Source organism: Pleurodeles waltl, chromosome 1_1, assembly GCF_031143425.1.
Source record: "Pleurodeles waltl isolate 20211129_DDA chromosome 1_1, aPleWal1.hap1.20221129, whole genome shotgun sequence".
NCBI classification, from domain to species: Eukaryota; Metazoa; Chordata; class Amphibia; order Caudata; family Salamandridae; genus Pleurodeles; species Pleurodeles waltl.
The window spans coordinates 556,533,044-556,551,639 of record NC_090436.1 but is presented as its reverse complement, the minus strand read 5'-3'; positions in this window follow the sequence as shown (position 1 = coordinate 556,551,639).

Below are 18,596 nucleotides of genomic sequence, written 5' to 3'. Positions count from 1 at the left end.
AAGGTCCATCCAACCTTTACATGCCTGGGATTTACTTACCTTTTGTGGACAAATTCCACCTCTGATTACAGCGTAATACTTTCAGCAGATCAACACACAGGATTGAACTCCCATTTTCTACTTATTATAACACAGGTAGCCCCCATGTACTTCACCCAATTCTTTCTTTTTACCTTTCCACTTATTCTAACTAGTTACTCACATCTCTTCTTCTTTTTATCTTTTCCCTCGTTCTTCCTCCCTTTGCCTCTTTTTTTCCTCTCCTTAATCCTCCAGGTGCACCGTAACTTGCCTCCTTTGGATATCTCATCCTCATACTTCCGATCTAGGTAGGAATTTCTACCATTCATGTTCACTTTTTTACTTGGTTTATTTTGACTTGCTCTGATTATACCAGTTAGCCGCTTGGTACTTTAGACTGCGGATAAACAATAGGCTCTGTCTCATTCACATTAGAATTAATTTAATTAATACACACTCACATTTCTTCATCTACTCTTTTTGGGCTCCCCTCTCTTTCACCACAGTACATTGTTGAGTGCTGTGGTTATATTTGTTCATACTAATAAGGGATAACTAGACCTGGCACAAGGTGTAAGTACCATCAGGTACCCACCATAAGCCAGGCCAGCCTCCTACATTGGTGGCGGCGGTGGGATAAGTACTTGCAACTGCTTTACCACTTTGTCATTGGTGCCTTTCATAAGAAAAACATATATCAAATACTTAAAAATATACACAGTTAACTTAAACAGTTTAACTTTCTTTTTACAAACTTTCTAAAAAGTTTTCAAAAGTTTAAAAAGTTTTTCTCTTTTCTCTAAAACTTTCTAAAACTTTTTTCTCTCTATCTTAAACTCTTTCTTAACAACTATATCTGCAGTAGAGCTCACTCCCACAATTGTCTATGCAACCTATGGTAGTTTAAACTTTAAAAGTTTGAGGGGTCTCTGCATAGAAAGAGGTTTAAGCATTGGTAAGAAATCTACCAAAGATCTTCTCCTTAGCCTTCTCCAAGAAAGTGACCAGAACCAGTCTTGACCATCCCAGGATCAGGAGGTAGAGGAGGGGGGGTACCCAGCAAGAATCAGGGGAGGGCCCTGAGGACTCTGGGGAGGGTTCATTCAAAGACCTGTCAGCTAACAGGCCATCTAGTGAAGCTGGTAGTGGGAGCGGGTCACACATCAGTAGGGCACCTTTCACTCCAAAAGGCCAGGTAACTAGACTCCAGCAAGTTAGAGACAGGTCCACTTCTGCCGTTTCCCACATTTGTTCTGTGTCTCAGAATTCCCAAGCCTCCCACCCTGAGAATGACACCCTAGACAGGGAACTCAGAAAGCTGAGGTTGGAAGAGGCCAGACTGAAGCTGAGACAGCAGCAGTTGGCCTGTAGACAGGGAATCCCTAGATGTAGAGAGGGAAAGGCAGAGGTTGGGGTTAGTTCCCCATGGTGGCATCAGCAGTGTCCTTGATAGTAATCCTGTAAGAGAACAAGATTCTAGCAACCTGCATAAGATAGTCCCCCCTTAGAAGGAGGGGGATGACATTAACAAGTGGTTTGCTGCACTTGAGAGGGCCAATGTGGTACAGTTGGTCCCTCAAAGGCAGTGGGCTGCGCTCTTGTGGCTATCTTTCACTGGTAAGGGTAGGGATAGGCTCCTTACTGTCAGAGAAAGTGATGCTAATAATTACAAAGTTTTGAAGGATGCACTCTTAGATGGATTTGGCTTAACCACTGAACAATATAGGATAAAGTTCAGAGATACCAGAAAAGAGTCCTCTCAAGACTGGACAGACTTTGTAGACTGTTCAGTGAAGGCCTTGGAGGGATGGGTACATGGCAGTAAGGTGACTGACTATGAAAGCCTGTATAATCTAATCCTGAGAGAGCATATTTTGAATAACTGTGTGTCTGACTTGTTGCATCAGTACTTGGTAGACTCAGATCCGACCTCTCCCTAAGAATTGGGAAAGAAGTCAGACAAATGGGTCAGAACAACAGTGAACAGAAAAGTTCATACATGTGGTGACAAGGATGGCAAGAAGAAGGATGGTAAGTCTTCTGACAAGGGTGGGGACAAAGATAAAAAGCATTCTGAGTCTTCATCAGGCCCACAAAAATCCTCTGGGGGGGTGGGTCCAAATCCTCTTACAGCAATCAAAAGAAGCCATGGTGTTATTTATGTAAAAGTAAAGGCCATTGGGCAAGTGATTCCACCTGCCCAAAGAAAAACACCAAGGCTTCCACTACCACAACCCCAACTGCATCCTCTAGTGCCCCTAGTAAAAGCAGTGGTGGTGGGAAGTCTTCTACATATAGCCAATCAAAGGATGTAGCTGGGCTCACCATTGGTAGTGTAGTTGGGGTTGGTCTTGTTAGGAAGACCACAGAGGCTGTTTTAGTCTCTTATGGTGGTATTGACTTTGCCACCTTGGTTGCTTGTACTCTTAAAATGGGTACGTACAAGCAACTTCCCCTAATAAATGGTGATGAGGTTGAGGTCTACAGGGATAAGGGAGCCAGTGTCACTATGGTGATTGAGAAACTGGTTCACCCTGATCAACACCTACTTGGTCAGCAGTACCAAGTGACTGATGCTCATAACAACACTCTTAGCCACCCCATGGCTGTTGTGAATCTCAACTGGGGTGGGGTTACTGGTCCAAAGAAAGTTGTGGTAGCCACTGATTTACCTGTAGACTGCTTACTAGGCAATGATTTGGAGACATCAGCTTGGGCTGAAGTAGAGCTGGAGGCTCATACAACAATGCTGGGCATTCCAGGGCATATCTTTGTTCTCAAGGGCTCAGGCGCAGAAGCAAAGAGTACAGGGAAGCTTGGATCCTGGAACAATGGACCAAGTGCTCCCAAAAGCTAGGGGTAGAAAGGGTAAATCCATGCCCACTATCCCTCTCTCTCCAGAAGATTCCCCTTTTGAGGAAGAGGAATCCTCTCCCTGTGCAGAACCTACACCAGATGAGCTGGCAGCAGACACTGTTTAACTTTTGGGTGCAGGGGGGCTGCTATGGAAGAGCTAAGTGTGGCACAGCAGACCTGTCCCACATTAGAGGGTTTGAGACAGCAAGCTGTCAAACAGCAGAATGGGGATATCACTGATAGCCATAAGGTCTATTGGGAAGATAACCTCCTTTATAATGAGCCTAGGGACCCTAAACCTGGAGCTGCCAGGAAAATGACCATCCCTTTGCAGTATAGGAAGTTTCTTCTGACCTTGGCACATGATATTCCTTTGACTGGGCTTTTGGGCCAGAGTAAAACTTGGGACAGACTTGTTCCATTGTTTCACTGGCCTCACATGTCAGAGGACACTAAGGAGTTTTGTCGCTCCTGTGTGACCTGCCAAGCCAGTGGCAAGACTGGTGGCACACCTAAGGCCCCCTTAATTCCACTTTATGTGGTTGGGGTGCCCTTTGAAAGGGTAGGAGTTGACATAGTTGGCCCTCTTGGCCCTCCAACAGCTTCAGGCAATAGGTTTATCCTTGTGGTAGTGGACTATGCCACTAGGTACGCAGAAGCAACTCCCTTAAGGACCACTACAGCTCCTGCAGTAGCAAAAGCCCTCCTGGGAATCTTTTCCAGAGTAGGCTTCCCTAAGGAAGTGGTGTCAGACAGAGGTAGTAACTGCATGTCTGCATACCTCAAAGCTATGTGAAGGAGTGTGGTGTAACCTATAAGTTCACTACTCCTTATCATCCACAGACAAATGGTCTGGTTGAGAGGTTTAATAAAACTCTCAAAGGTATGATTATGGGTCTCCCTGAAAAACTCAGAATGAGATGGGATGGCCTATTGCCATGCCTCCTTTTTGTTTACAGGGAGGTACCCCAAAAAGGAGTGGGTTTAGCCCTTTTGAGCTTGTCTTTGAGCACCCTGTAAGAGGTCCCCTTGCACTTGTGAAGGAGGGTTAGGAACAACCTTTAAAAGCTCCAAAACAAGACATTGTGGACTATGTATTTGGCCTAAGATCCAGAATAGCTGAGGTCATGAAAAAGGCCAGTAAAAACCTTCAGGCCAGCCAAGAGCTCCAAAAGCAATGGCATGACCAGAAGGCTGTCCTGACCCAGAACCACCCAGGACAGAAGGTGTGGGTATTAGAGCCTGTGGCCCCAAGAGCACTCCAAGACAAATGGAGTAGACCCCATCTCCTTGTTGAAAAGAAGGGTGAGGTCACCTACTTGGTAGACCTGGGCACTGCCAGGAGTCCCCTTAGGGTGCTCCATGTCAATCGGCTAAAACCCTATTATGACAGAGCTCACTTAACCCTGCTCTTGGCAACTGATGAGGGGCAGGAAGAAGAGAGTGACCCTCTCCCTGACCTCTTCTCCACCACTGAAGCTGATGGCTTAGTGGAGGGAGTGGTGCTTGCAGATTGCCTTTCTGCTGAGCAGAAGGACAACTGTATAAATCTCCTAGGCCAATTCTCTGACCTCTTCTCACTGATACCAGGTACAACTACCTGGTGTGAGCACACAATCAATACTGGAGACAGTTTACCTGTCAAAAGTAAGATTTATAGGCAGCCTGACCATGTCAGAGATTCCATAAAACAAGAGGTACAGAAAATGCTGGACCTAGGAGTGATTGAGCCTTCAGGGAGCCCACGGGCTAGCCCAGTGGTGCTTGTCCGAAAACCTCACAGTAAAGATGGTAAAAGACTAATGAGGTTTTGTGTTGACTACAGAGGTCTCAATCAAGTAACCAAAACTGATGCTCACCCTATACCCAGGGCAGATGAGCTAATAGATACACTGGCTTCTGCCAAGTATCTAAGCACTTTTGATTTAACTGCAGGGTATTGGCAGATTAAATTGTCAGAAGATGCTAAACCAAAAACTGCATTTTCCACCATTGGAGGGCACTATCAGTTCACTGCTATGCCCTTTAGTTTGAAGAATGCACGCCACTTTTCAGAGGTTGGTGAACACAGTCTTGCAAGGTTTGGAAGCTTTTAGTGCAGAATATATAGATGATATAGCTGTCTTTAGCTTTACCTGGGATGAGCACCTGGTCCACCTATGGAAGGTTTTGGAGACCCTGCAAAAGGCAGGCCTCACAATCAAGGCTTCAAAGTGCCAGATAGGGCAGGGAAACGTGGTTTATCTGGGCCACCTAGTATGTGGGGAACAGATTGCACCACTGCAGGGGAAGATCCAGACCATTATGGAATAGGCTCCCCCTACAACTCAAACCTAGGTGAGAGCCTTCCTAGGCCTCACAGGGTACTGCAGGAGGTTCATTAAGAACTATGACTCCATTGCAACATCTTCTAATGACCTCACTAGTAAGAAGATGCCTAAAAAGGTATTGTGGACAGCTAGATGTCAAAAGGCTTTTGATGAGCTAGAACAGGCCATGTGCTCTGCACCTGTCCTAAAAAGCCCGTGTTACTCCAATAAGTTCATATTCCAGACTGATGCTTCTGAGTTAGGGGTGGGGGCAGTTCTATCACAGCTTAACACTGAGGGCCAGGATCAACCTTTTGCTTTTATAAGCAGGAGGTTGAGCCCTAGAGAAAAGTGTTGGTCTGCCATAGAGAGGGAGGCCTTTGCTGTGGTCTGGGCACTGACAAAGTTGAGACCATACCTGTTTGGTACTCACTTTATTGTTCACACAGACCACAAACCTCTATTATGGCTTAAACAAATGAAAGGTGAAAACCCTAAATTGTTGAGGTGGTCCATCTCCCTACAGGGAATAGACTATACTGTACAGTGGAACATGGACCTAGGAGTACCCACTCCACTGCAGATGGACTCATCTGGGCAAGCTTAGCCTTATTGTCACTTGTTTGGGGGGGTTGTGTAGGACAGTACCATATTGCCTGCCATATTACCCCCAATTTTTACTTGTGTGTCAGTTTGTTTTTGCCTGTCTCACTGGGATCCTGCTAGCCAGGACCCCAGTGATCATAGTCGTGGCCTGAATGTGTTCCCTGTGTAGTGCCTAACTGTGGCACTGAGGCTCTGCTAATCAGAACCTCAGTGTTTATGCTCTCTCTGCCTTTAAAATTGTCACTGCAGGCTAGTGACCATTTTTACCAATTCTGATTGGCACACTGGAACACTCTTATAATTCTCTAGTATATGGTACCTAGGTACCCACTGTATTGGGGTTCCAGGTGATCTCTATGAGCTGCAGCATTTCTTCTGCCACCCATAGGGAGCTCAGACAATTCTTACACAGGACTGCCACTGCAGCCTGAGTGAAATAACGTCCACGTTGTTTCACAGCCATTTTACACTGCACTTAAGTAACTTATAAGTCACCTATATGTCTCACCCTCACTTGGTGAAAGTTAGGTGTAAAGATACTAAGTGTGAGGGCACCCTGGCACTAGCTAAGGTGCCCCCACATAGTTCAGGGCAATTTCCCCAGACTTTGTGAGTGCGGGGACACCATTACACGCCTGCACTACATATAGGTCAATACCTATATGTAGCTTCACAATGGTAACTCCGAATATGGCCATGTAACATGTCTAAGATCATGGAATTGTCCCCTCATGCCAAATATGGTGTTGGGGTGCCAATCCCATGCATCCCCGGGGCTCCAGCATGGACCCCGGGTACTGCCAAACCAGCTCTCTGGGGTTTTCACTGCAGCTACCGCTGCTGGAATCCCACAGACAGGCTTCTGCCCTCCTGGGGTTTGGGCAGCCTAGTCCCAGGAAGGCAGAACAAAGGATTTCCACTGAGAGAGGGTGTTACACGCTTTCCCTTTGGAAATAGGTGTTAAGGGCCTGAGAGGAGTAGCCTCTCCTGGCCTCTGGAAATGCTTTGAAGGGCACAGATGGTGCCCTCCTTGCATAAACCAGGCCTACACCAGTTCAGGGATCCCCCAGCCCCTGCTCTGGTGTGAAACTGGACAAAGGAAAGGGGAGAGACCACTCCCCTGTCCATCACCACCCCAGGGGTGGTTCCCAGAGCTCCTCCAGTGTGTCCCAGACCTCTGCCATCTTGAATCCAGAGGTGTGAGGGCACAATGGAGGCCTCTGAGTAGCCAGTGTCAGCAGGTCACGTCCGAGACCCCTCCTGATAGGTGCTTACCTGACTAGGTGGCCAATCCTCCTCTGAGGGCTATTTAGGGTCTCTCCTGTGGGCTTCTCTTCAGATAACGAATACAAGAGCTCACCAGGGTTCCTCTGCATCTCCCTCTTCGACTTCTGCCAAGGATCGACCACTGACTGCTCCAGGATGCCTGCAAAACTGCAACAAAGTAGCAAGAAGACTACCAGCGACACTGGAGCGCCTAATCCTGCCGGCTTTCTCGACTGTTTCCTAGTGGTGCATGCTCTGGGGGCTGTCTGCCTTCACCCTGCACTGGAAGCCAAGAAGAAATCTCCTTTGGGTCGACGGAATCTTCCCCCTGCTAATGCAGTCACCAAACTTCTGCTTCACTGGTCCTCTGGGTCCCCTTTCAACGTGACGAGCGTGGTCCCTGGAACACAGGAGCTGGATCCAAGTGACCCTGACAGTCCAGTGGTCCATCTGTCCAATTTTGGTGGAGGTAAGTCATTGCCTCCCCACGCCAGACAGTAATCCTGTGTACTGCGTGAACTGCAGCTACTAGGGATTCTGTGTACTTTTGCAAGGAATCTTTCATGCACAGCCCAGATCCCCAGCACTCCGTCCTGCAGTGCTCAACTCGCTGAGTTAACCACCGGCTTCTTGGGACCCTCTGTTGTAGTGTTGAGATGAGCGCCATGCTCAGTTTTCTTGAACCCATGTTCAAGTACTTCTGCGGGTGCTGCCTTCTTCAGCATGGTCTCTCTGTATTGCTGAGCGTCCCCTCTTGCTCCTCTTGCAAGGGGCGACCTCCTGGTCCTTCATGAGACTGGGCAGCACCCATTTTCTTTCACAGCGACCTTTGCAGCTAGCAAGGCTTGTTTGCGGTCTTTCTGAAAGGAAACAACTCTGTATCTTCCAGCGTTCCGTTGGACATCTTCTGTGCAAAGGAGAAGTTCCTGGCATCTTCCGTTGTTGCAGAATCTTCAGCTTCTTCCACCCAGAGGCAGCCATTTTGCACCTATATCTGGGGTTTAGTGGGCTCCTGCCCCCTCTGGACACTTCGTGACTCTTGGACTTGGTCCCCTTCCCTTACAGGTCCTCAGGTCCAGGAATCCGTCTTCAGTGCTTTGCAGTCTGTTGTGTTCTGTGCAGAATCTCCTATCTCGACTTTAGTGTGTTTCTGGGGAAGTAGGGTCATTTTACTCCTACTTTTCAGGGTCGTGGGGTGGGGTATCTTGGACACCCTTAGTGTTTTCTTACACTCCCAGTGACCCTCTATACACTACACTAAGCCTGGGGTCCCTAAGTGGTTCGCATTCCACTTTCTTAGTATATGGTTTGTGTTGCATCCAGGCCTATTGCATCCTATTGTATTCTACAGTGTTTGCACTACTTCTCTAACTGTTTACTTAACTGATTTTGGTTTGTGTGTATATTTTGTGTATTTTACTTACCTCCTAAGGGAGTTTATCCTCTGAGATATTTTGGCACATTGTCACTAAAATAAAGCACCTTTATTTTTAGTAACTCTGAGTATTGTGATTCTTATGATATAGTGCTATATGATATAAGTGGTAAAGTAGGAGCTTTGCATGTCTCCTAGTTCAGCCTAAGCTGCTCTGCTATAGCTACCTCTATCAGCCTAAGCTGCTTGAACACTACAAATCTACTAATAAGGGATGACTGGACCTGGCACAAGGTGTAAGTACCATCAGGTACCCACTATAAGCCAGGCCAGCCTCCTACAGGAAGTCACCACTTATTTCTCTTTTATGCACTTGTTAAAACCCTGGTGGAAGTGGTGGGCACCTTTTAGGAGAATCAGCTAAATTTCTTTCAAACACAGTCTATGAGACACGTGCCTCTCATGAGCCAAACACTGCCTTCATGTGTCCTTGTGTAAACTGTAAACAGGTGCATAACGTGCAGGAAAATTGATTAGTGCTAATTGGATAATTACAGCAACGTGTAAGCGGCAGTTCTCCTTCATGTGTCAAGTATTTGTCCCCCACAGCTATTTAAACCTTGCTGCTCAGGACATCAATGCTTGGCTTCATTTTTGCCCTCACACCACTCACTTGGCTCCTGCTACACTATCATCTATTCCTGACTCCACTTACCTGGTTTCTGTGACAACCTCCTCTTCTTCCACCACTATCCTAGCAATGCTGGTCCAATGGTCCAGGCCTGTTCTGAAATTCCGCTTCAGGCTTCCGCTGTGCTGTCTGCAAGTTCTGCATTTCCTATAATAGAAGAACACAAAAAAAGGTAAAATTTGATTGTGCAGTGCCTAAAGCTTTGCAGTAGACTACAAAACATGGTAAAACAAATATCCTGCATTACGCGCACAGACTGAAGTGCTGTTCTTCATTTTTAAAAGCAGTGCTTGTTGTAAAAAAGTTTCAAGTTTAATGACAGTGGAATCTAGGGAAGGCGTATTCACTCTAAAAGCTCTACCCTGTGGAAAAAGAGGGATTGACTTTAAAATAAAACTCCAGCCAATCTACAGGTCTTTTTAGGGACTGCTTTTTTAAGTGAATTGTGAAGAGACATTAAGGGCATCATTAAGAGATTTGCGGGTGGTAGAGCTCACCTGCCAAACTCTTTAGGACCACCAGTCCAGTCTTCCGCCCGCTGGCCCTATTAAAAGTTTCCCGCTGAACCAGAGGGAAACTCATCACAACATATATGCCGGCTCGTAATGAAGCCATCGGCAATGTTGCAGTGCGTCGGGTGCAAGAGCACCCGTCGCCCTTTTCACTACACGTACTTATTCATGAAAAGTGTGACAGGAATGTCCATGGGGGCCCCTGCTCTGCCCATGCCAAGTACATGGGCAGTGCAGGGGCCTGCATGGGTCCCCAGGCACCCGTATCCACCGGCCTGGCGGACACAGAGTTCGTAATCACCAGGGCAACACTGCCCTGGTGGATTAAGACTACCGGCACCACCAGGCTGTCGACCAGCGGCAACCTGGCTGTGTCGGCAGTCGAACCATGGCAGTTTTACCACGGTCAAAATGTGGAGGCCGTACCACCACATGTTCAAGTGATCTCAATTCTCGGTTGTCTAGTATCCAGAGTAACATGTGCTGAGCTCAGCAGTCCTGGCAAAATAGAATCAGCATCATTGGAAGAGCTGCTATTTCTCTTTCTCTCTCTCAACCCAAACCCACTTCCACTGCCCCTTGGAAACTCACAAGGAAGGCAGTGTGCTCAAACACTGCTGCCACATTAGGTCCCACTGGGATTCAGGGAACAAGGCCACCATCAAAAATCAGGGCCTTTTACTTCTTATACGAGCCCTCTTAGGTCAGATTCGTGGTTCCACTATATACACCCATCCTTCTTCATCCAGACTCAGATCAGCCATTTTATGTTGAGGTGCATGCTTTGCAATTTGCTCTGTGGGGTGTATTATCTCAAAAGGGTCTACAAATGAGTTACCTCCATCCCTGTGCATGTTACTCTTAAAAACTGCTCCCAGCAGAACAAAATTACACCATAACAGAAAGGTAGTAAATACGTCTTTGCAGAATGGTGACACCATTTACTCGGAGCCAAACACACCATCACAATCTGTACTGACCATAAGAATTTACACAGCAAATGTGCAGGCTTCACTTTTTTAGTGATTTTGACTTCGTCATTACATATCACCCTGGAACTCAACAACTACAATCAGACTCCCAAGAGACACTAACAATGTTCACACTCCACCCGTTTTAGCAGCTGTAACTACAGATGTAAACACCTCTATGGATAAGGTGAAGGGTCAATATAAAACATATGCTCCATAACCATGGACTAAAAAAGCATGTAACACCATAAAAGATGGGTACTATTTCCATGAAAACAAACTGTACATACTCGAGCAAGACATGCAACGTCAAGTATTGACTTGGAATAATGATGCTGCTTTTGCAGGACACCCAGGAATACAAAAAACTCTGGATAATTGCTTACATACCTTTTGGTGGGAATCCATCAATCAAGATGTGTACCACTATGTCACTACTTTTCCACTTGTGCTCGTAACAAGGCATAACATTCTGCTCCATTTGGGCTATTGCTGCCTTTACCAGTTCTACCATTACCATTGCACACGCTTAGTATCAATTTCATTACTGGCCTGCCTGAATATAATAAACACACAACTGTTTCAGTGGTGGTTGATATGTTATCTAAAATGACTCACTTCATACTACTCAAGAATATACCCAGAGCCTCAGAACTTAGCACCATTTTAATTGATCACATTTTGAAAAGCTTTCTGCTCCACAATAGGGAGAGAAAGCACTCTCCCCGGCTTATCACTAGAAACAAACAGCCAGACAGAAAAAGTTAACCAGACACTGGAACAAGCCCTTAGGTATCTCCTCGTCACACTGACAAGTCCCTTCCCTTAGCAGAATTCACTTACAATAATACCATGCATGCTGCTTTAGGGTGTTCACCATTTTATTATCCTATGGGATTTCATCCTTGCACTCTCCATATAGAACGGAAACTCCCACCCTGACCTGTCCTCTTAGTCACAGAACGATTGACTGCCCTGCAAGATATTCAGATAAAAGCCAAGACATGCCTAGCTAAACACAAAATATCCAAATGAAACTACAAACACAGAACTCATAAACAAGAATGTCTTATGGGAGCTCATGTTTGGCTCTCCACTCATCACATCACCTTATCAGGGCCAAGAAAATTACAACTGTTTCATAGAACCGTTTGAGATCACACAAGTATTAGGGCCTGTTATAGTTCACCTTTAGCTGCCTCCAGGCTACATCATACATCCCAGTTTTCATGTTTCCCTGCTGAAGCCCTATCATTCTAAAACTAGACCAGATTCCCCACCTCCTCCTCTCCTAATCAATAATATGAGGTGCAACGAATCTTAGATGCCAAATGTATCTGAGGCAGGCTCTATTATTTGATTGATTGGAAAGGATGTGACCCATCTGAATGCTCATGCAGCCTCTTACGTCCGTGCATCTTGTCTAATACAATGTTTTCATGCTCTCAACCCACTAAGCCCCGTCATGAGACGGTCTTTTGGGGGGGAAACTGTCATGGGTATCACAACCTGTCACACATTTTAGCAAAGGTTGTTGTGCACTCTAAATATGCAATACAAACATCAACAGAACTCTAGTAATTCTGAAGTAGAAACAATTTTAGCAGGCAGTGTCCAAAAGAGCCCTGCCTGGCTTGTGAATACTGTGATTGAACTAGGACAACAAGGTGCACTAGATTGGACATACACAGCCCAAGGCTACAAAAGAAACCAAGTTAAACAAAGTACTAAACAAGTCATCTAAGGTTGACCAAAATAATACTAGAGAAATGTATTCAAGATCAATTATACAGTGAGCAACATATGGTTGAATTACATTCGTTTTAATTGCTTGCAGATCAGTTGTTTTGCTTCAGTGTTAATTCACACAATAAAAATCACTTGGCACTGGCAGTCCATATTTGAACATTTCAGGTGATTAAAAGCCACCTAATGCACTTCGGGTGAAGCCACTCTTAATCGGGGGTAGCTGTAAATAACGAAACAACCCAATTAACAATTCAATAATGGCATCACAGGTTCAATCATAAATACCAACAGACAACATCTTACTATAAGTGGTAGCAAAGCTAGTACAAAATACATTCTTGCATCCATGCATTACAGATCCCGTGTTCTACTAAGGGATGTGAGGTAAATTATGATCTTATCCAAGTCTTTAAAGACCAAGCAGAACAAGTCCCATGTAAAAAGTGAGTCAAGAGTGCCCATGCATCCGTGAACGAGTGATAGTGACCACCTTAAAAATAAATCATGCGTGCAATCCAGCGGCACCCCATGAGCGGCAATACCACTAAGCGCATATAAACAGGCTCAAACTACCTTAAACAGATCCTGTAAAATAACAATGGAGCATTCCTGTGGAAAGGTAATGGTCGGATACCAAATCACAGGTCCCAGTCCCTGTGAAACGAAGCAGAGTGTCATGCCAGAGAAAACAAGCACTGACATACAATCACAGAAAGAATCTGGGCATTACATAGGACCATGACAAACACCCAACCCTTGCCTAAGACCGCATCCTCATTGGGAGAAAGAGGTAGCAAACTGCGCTTACCAGAAGTTTAGAATATGTGAAGCGAAAAATGTAAGAGCACCTGTGTGTGTGATGGTGAAAACAAATAATAGACTATGATTTGTGTATGCTAATTAAGGTTCCCTCCACATCAGGAAAAAAAAGTTAACAAACTGCGATAACCTGATGTAAAACGTAAGAGCACTCGTGCGCGTGATAGTGAAAACAAACAACAGACGTTGATTTGTCTACGCTAATCAAGGTTCCATTCGTATGTTAAAAATGGAAAGGCAATCCTCACCCCAAAAAAGGGATGCCAAAAAATTAACAAAACTAGATAAAGTGGAATGTGAAAATTTGTTGTGAAAAACAAGATACTATGTGATGAGCCATGTAAAATAATCCGTCAAAAACCATGTGACTGAAAACTAGAGCCAGTGGAAAACAGATTGACTCAGCTAATTACGTGGTCATATCATCACATTCCCTACACCAAGGTCGGAACATAGTGGTTAGATGAAAATGTAGAAAAGAAACCGAATGACATGGATCCTAATAAAAAGGACAGAGACGTGTGCATTAATAGTTAGAAACCTATGCATCAGAAATTACTTTTAAACTACAGTCGAACAGTGACGGTAAAAATAATAATGACGGTAAAAATAAAAATGAAAATGAAAATGACAAATCAAGTCCTGTCTTAGCAATGTGGCTAGATGAAAATGTACAAAAGAAAACAGGGTTATTTTGTCAGGTCGACATGGCAGTGTAAAATGCACTTACAGGCTCTGCAATGGCAGGCCTCAGTCATGGTTAGGGGGCCATTTAAATAGGTGGCACAATCAGTGCCAAGGCCCACAAGTAGCATTTAGTTGTCTGGCCCTGTGCACATTTAGTGCATTGTACCAGGAACTTATAAGTAAATTAAATATGCCAATTGTGGATAAGCCAATATGGCCAAGTTTAGGGGTGGACACAAGCACGTTTGCACTGGTTAGCAGAGGTAAAGTGCACATAGTTGAAGATGAGGTCAGAAAAGGGGAGGAGTCAGGCAAAATGTTGAGGGTAAAACCACCTAAGATTGTCAGGTTTAATACCAACACAATCAACAAGAGCAGAATCATTGCTAGCACATTTTCACCTGAACTTCACTTGAATAAACTCACCCAAACTGCAAATTTACGCCTACACTCATCAAAAAGAGTAATACCTCTACTCTCAAATGACCAGCTGAAGACTGCCCCTCATGCAGTCATACTCTCCAGATTAGACTCAGGCAAAACACCCCTATCTGGCCTCACAGTGAAAACCCTGCAACCCCTTAACGAGGGCTCTGCTCTCCACAGCCTGGGTGATCTCAGGAAAAATTAAATTTGAGCATATCTCTCTTACCCCGAGAGATCTCTATTGGCTCTCACTTTTGAAAATCCAAAATTCAAAACGTCCTTTGTTCAAAGTCAATGTTTTCGAGCACTAACTACCCCTTCTAACTGGAACTACCTTCATCCCAGGTTAAGCATGGCCCCAGACATCCACTCATTCAAATACAGACCCGAGACCCACCTGTTCCATACGTCTCTAAATCAAGATATCCCTTAAACTGGTGACCTCTTACATGAGGTTTGTGACATACAGTACTATTGTGACTTATTCAACGATGTTTTTAGGGCCTTTCCATACCCTTTCTTCATTAAAATGCGTTTGTTCGCACGACTTTAAGTTCTAGTAACTCTCGCGCAGCATATATTTCCATCCTTCCTTCCCCTTTCCATCCCCAGCAGGGGCCCTGACTTTCCTAAAAGTTAGTTGAACTTCTCGTTAATGTTGCTAAGCATGTATGGCATGAGTGTCTGCAGTTCTTTAAGCGTGTTAACAACTGATGGTGAAGCAGCACTGTAAATAATAAAAATAAATAAATAAAATATTGCACTCCTTCCGTCTATGACGAGCCTGATCTGCATGTTTGCAGTGATGCTCCCTGTGCTGTAACTCTTCTATGTATGGGAAGCTTACTCTGCTACTGCCTGCCCTATTCTCCCCATCATGTGCAGAACGCCTGCTGCTGGAACAGCTGTACTTGTTTTGTGTGCGACGGATACTTACATAAATAAGTAAATGTAACTGAAAATATGCCTTTTTTTGCCTTGTCTCGCAGGAATTGAGATTTAATCTCCCAAACAATGGGAAAAAAATGATAAACAGCTGGGGTAGGTGGAATGAATTATAAAATATCAGTGTTTAGGCGTAGTGACATACCACCCTTTATTTAAAATTAATTGCTCTCATTCATGTGAAGCACCAGTAGCAAATGAAAACTACAATACACGCAGGCAGAAGAAAATCTTATTCTTGCTATGCTAACAATTTTATTCCCACACGTGCACTCAAGCGCGCATCCCCACCCCCACCCCCACCCGGCACACACACACACACACACATTGTCTTCCCTCTCTCGTCCTCTCTCTTTGTCTGTCACATTCAACCATTAAGCCATAAGCCACCGCGGAAGGGTTTCAGGTAGGTATAAACTGCACACTACAAACGTTGCCCTACTTGTCATTCCCCCTGCACATCTTTGCTCCTCTGATGAATCCAGCTGCTAGAGTGACCCACCCAGCAGTAGCAACATAGATAACGCCATGTCACTATTTAGAGAGACAGTCCCACATTACAATTTTAATCTTCGCTGAAATCCACTATACTATTTCCCCAAAAGTAAACCTCCACCTATCGACCTTAATTTTCATCTCATTGATGCCTCTTTTCCCAAGAACATCTGCTGTATAAATGATAAGAAAATGCATAATTGCATTGTTAGCAGTCTCACATTGTGTATTGCCAGCTCTACACAGGCAAACCCATTTCTGTTAGACAAAAGATAGCTGATTTATTTTTGATAGAATTAGGCTTTGTCTTTAAGATGGCAGGTGCAGACATAATGTATTTAACACAACACTTCAGGTAACGGCATGCAATTATCAGGCATATTTGTTTGCAGGAATGTACCTGCTCATTACGTTGGATATGGTGTCTTTAAATTTGTTGAAATCCATGTCAACAGCATGTTAATATTTTACTGTATTGTACTGTCACACTTATGGTGCACCTCGTTCCCCCGAGGAGGCTGCAAAATGTTCCGATTTGCATTGGCACCTAAATAAATCCATTCAAAGTGTTTGGTTGGAAGGTGAGTGATGTTCAAGGCGTACTTTAAATTTCGTGTGCCTTGTTGGGTAGTGTGAGGATACGTACAGCAGCATATACCAAATCACCAAGCTTACATGTATAGCATAGTTTACTTTTGTGGTTTTAATGCTGGGGAAAGCCACGTTTTTAAAGCTATACAGAACTGTAGATGGTATTAGTTATCCTTTAATTTGGGCATGTGGCGAGTTCCAAATAGTGGCTGACTGGATGGAAAAGACGTTCTTATTGGTCACATTGGGGTATTTGAATCACAGTTAATGAAGAAAGACCAGGTTATGCGATTTAAGCGTGACAAGCACAATTATTAACAAATATGAGGTATTATAATTGGCCTGGGTGTAAGGTGTATTTCTCATTTTTGTAATCCATGAAGTCGATTATAACAATCTTGTCAGTTTTTGCTCTACGAGCAGATTTTTGTACCTGAGCACGCTTCTGTCGCAGTCATCTTGAAGAGGTTGTACTTTTAATGCTTGAAAATCTTGTTTGACTACTTGTAAAGAAAGATAAAAGCAATTATAATTTGATTCATTGCACGCAAACCTCCATTTCGGCTATAATCCACTATCGTACCCTAAATTCCTTGTAATGGATAGGTCCTAATAAAATGATCTGCAGGGAATGTAAGACTACTTTGGTTAGTGGACCCCCCAATAGCACTGAATTGTCTAATGTAAATTAATAGAGTCAATTGATTGCAACGTATTCAATTTCACAGGTACAACATCAAATGTGCTGACTCTGCACTTCACACAGTAGTCACAACACGACCTTGAGCAACAATACAAGATTTCACAGGACACCAACTGTTGCATCAGACTCAATGACATTTCAGTCTCTGAAGGTCAGACTTTTTAAAATGTGTACTCCACAAAGTTAATGTGAATGTTTAGAAAACATTCAACATATGTGAGATATTCATTGAATTTTGAAATTCTTATTCCTCATTTATTCAATCTAAAATATCATACTGAAGATTCTGTACATGCCCACCCGTAGATGTAGGTCATTAGGGCTCAATGCGTTTCATTCATGTGCACTTCATCTGTGACACACATATAACATCTGATAACAAAACAAATCAAACGTAAACAGTAGGTAACGTTGATAGCACATGCTGAATTTAGTTGCTAAAATGTCTATGCAAAATGTTATATGTTAGAGAGACTACCCGCAAAGCAAATGTACACTTCAGTGAACACATGCATAATATATAGTTACAAATTACAAACTCACCAGCAGCATTTTTATGTTTTTAATACTAGTCATCAATACATTAATGTAGTTATTATAATAGGCCTAATTAAAATATATTACATCATCATCTCTTGGAGTAACGCGGGAGGAGACTCTTGTCTACTGATAAAATGGAAGATTTTTGATCTGTATAATCTTTGGAGAAGAAGCCTGGTTACAATTATGGTCATAATACCTGACATTTGTGGCGAAGCGAGAATTCTATCTACGCTTCGGGATATCCATTAACATATACTGGAATCATAGAGCAAAAGTACGCTTTCCGTTTTCTGAATTTGATGTAGATGCTTACCTTGGCTGCAGGTTATTCATTGATTGTGAAGGATTATAAAATAGATGAAGCCTGCAGTTCTGTGTATTATAAAATTTTCAAGGAACTGCCCTGATGAAGGCGGCCTCCCAAATTCGAGGACTTCCGCCGAAACGCGCGTAGGCATTGTTCCTACTTCTGTTGGTGCAGAGGATTTATGTTTTGACTATTATATAAGATTAAGTGAGAATTGCTATTTAAATAATAGGATTCTGTCATTTTGAGTTGTTTTACGGCTATGCCGAATGAAGAAATGCTTATATTGAATGGTAATCAAATATCTTTGTGAATTTTAAAAGTTATACAGGTTTTATTATCACTTTTGGGTTGTCTTGTCTTCTGTTGAACCTGGTCTTTGTGAGTGGTTGTTGTTCCATATTTGTATATTTGTTTTTATTGTATTATTTTGTTTATGGTGTACTTATATATGAGTCAGGCTTCTATTTGTTTAAACTTTTTGTCTTGTATGTGGATATTTATGAGAATTAAGACATTTTGTTTTCTTTTTGTACATACACATTTAATAAATATTATCTCTGAATTTACCTTTATGAGTTTTTGTTTTGTATTTGTTTAGATAGGTTGAATATTAATTGTAGCTCATTTTCTCCTTGTTTGTACTCAACAACCCGTAGATGTAGGTCATTAGGGCTCAATGCGTTTCATTCATGTGCACTTAATCTGTAACACACATATAACA